Source organism: Kogia breviceps, chromosome 4 (assembly GCF_026419965.1).
Source record: "Kogia breviceps isolate mKogBre1 chromosome 4, mKogBre1 haplotype 1, whole genome shotgun sequence".
Taxonomy (NCBI): Eukaryota; Metazoa; Chordata; class Mammalia; order Artiodactyla; family Physeteridae; genus Kogia; species Kogia breviceps.
Genome location: NC_081313.1, coordinates 146,421,116 through 146,423,407, shown reverse-complemented (window position 1 = coordinate 146,423,407; position 2,292 = coordinate 146,421,116). Strand labels below are relative to the sequence as shown.

The following is a 2,292-nucleotide window of genomic DNA, read 5'->3' as shown; positions in this document are numbered from 1 at the left end:
ACCTCACACCGGTTAGAATGGGCATCATCAGAAAATCTACAAACAACAAATGCTGGTGAGGGTGTGAGGAAAGGGAACCCTCTTGCACTGCTAGTGGGAATGTAATCTGATACAGCCACTATGGAGAACAGTATGGAGGTTCCTTAAAAACTAAAAATAGAATTACCATAGGATCCAGCAATCCCACTACTGGGCATATACCCAGAGAAAACCATAATTCAAAAAGACATATGCACCCCAATGTTCATTGCAGCACTATTCACAATAGCTAGGTCATGGAAGCAACCTAAATGCCCATCGACAGATGAAAGGACAAAGAAGATGTGGTACATATACACAATGGAATATTACTCAGCGATAAAAAAGAACGAAATTGGGGCTTCCCTGGTGGCGGAGTGGTTGAGAATCCGCCTGCCGATGCAGGGGACACGGGTTCGTGCCCCAGTCTGGGAGGATCCCTGATGCACAGAGTGGCTGGGCCTGTGAGCCATGGCCGCTGAGTCTGTGCGTGCGGAGCCTGTGCTCCGGAACGGGACAGGCCACAACAGGGAGAGGCCCGCGTACCACAAAAAAAGAGAATGAAATTGGGTCATTTGTAGAGACGTGGATGGACCTAGAGACTGTCATACAGAGTGAAGTAAGTTAGAAAGAGAAAAAAATACTGTATATTAATGCATATATGTGGAATCTAGAAAAATGGTACAGATGAACCGGTTTGCAAGGCAGAAAAGAGACTCAGATGTAGAGAACAAACGTATGGACACCAAGGGGGGAAAGTGGGGCAGGGCGGGGGTCGGTGGTGGTGAGATGAAATGGGAGATTGGGATTGACATATATACACTAATATGTATAAAATAGATAACTAATAAGAACCTGCTGTATAAAAAATAAAGAAGTTTTAAAAATTCAAAAATAGGGGCTTCCCTGGTGGCACAGTGGTTGAGAATCCGCCTGCCGATGCAGGGGACACGGGTTCGTGCCCCGGTCCGGGAAGATCCCACATGCCGCGGAGCGGCTGGGCCCGTGAGCCATGGCCGCTGAGCCTGCGCGTCCGGAGCCTGTGCTCCGCAACGGGAGAGGCCACAACAGTGAGGCCCGCATACCACAAAAAAAAAAAAAAAAAAAAAAAAAAAAAAAAAAAATCAAAAATAAATAAATAAAATTAATTAATTAATTAATTATTTTTTAAAAAAGAATGAGGTTGGAAGACTGTCAAAACAGCACACAACAGATCACACACTCAAGCCCCGGAAGATGGGGAACTGCCTTAATTCCCCCACTTCGGATCACATCTCCATGCCTCACAAGTCTCAGTCTGACTGGGCTAGCTTTGGCAAGGGGACGGAGCTGGATCAGGAGCCGCTGCTGCCATATCTGGATCAAGTTCCAGTTTTGGTCTATCATCCAACACCTAGGCAGACATGCCCAGCCACTCAGCTGAGAGGAACAAATTAGGATAGCTCAAAGAATAGGCTTCGTACAGCATCAGCCTGAAGGAGTTTATGACCCTGGAAGAAATGGATCAGAAGAAAGGATCCGGGGGACTTCCCTGGTGGTGCAGTGGGTAAAGACTCCACACTCCCAAGCAGGGGGCCCGGGTTCATTCCCTGGTCAGGGAACTAGATCCCACAGGCATGCCGCAACTAAGAGTTTGCATGCCACAACTAAGGAGCCCACCGGCTGCAAGTAAGACACGGTGCAAACCAATAAATTAATTAATTAAATAAAACAAATATTTTTTAAAAAGATCTGGGAGTGTGGGATCTGTATGATGGACTTTGTTTATGCAAATCCAATTTGATTACTGCTGTTTATGCAGATCACCTGGGCTGTACAGGTGACTGGCTGATGAGACCCTTCACGTGCCCCTCCTGCATGGAGACAGTTGATGCAGCACTGCTTCTGTCCTACGAGACTAACTGAGCCAGTGTCTCTCACCTGACTTCAAGTGAACCATCATTTTTGGTGGTTTTGGTCTTTTGTCGTTGAGCCCAAGGAGCCACGGATTGGGAATTAAGATCATGCATGAAAGTTTCCTAAAAATTCCTGAACGGCTGCCGATGTTGGGGATAAGTACGTGATCTTTTAGAAATTTAGGGGGAAAAGTAGGATGCTATTTCTATGTAAAGCCATCACCCAGTGTTTAAAAATATAATTGTATTTAGATATTGTTATTTCTCCAGTACATAGGAATTGTGTAAATTGTTACAGCAGCTACATATATTTCACATCTGTGTCGAAGATTAGGATAAAGATAGTAGTTGTTTTTCCTAAGTGAGATAACTTTCTTCT

The 2,292-nt window shown here is 45.2% G+C and overlaps 1 pseudogene; it reads left to right on the top strand.

The window, feature by feature from the left end:
- Positions 1 to 1,254: 1,254 nt before the first annotated feature.
- Positions 1,255 to 1,923, top strand: LOC136794183 (RING finger protein 11-like; annotated as a pseudogene).
- Positions 1,924 to 2,292: the final 369 nt, after the last annotated feature.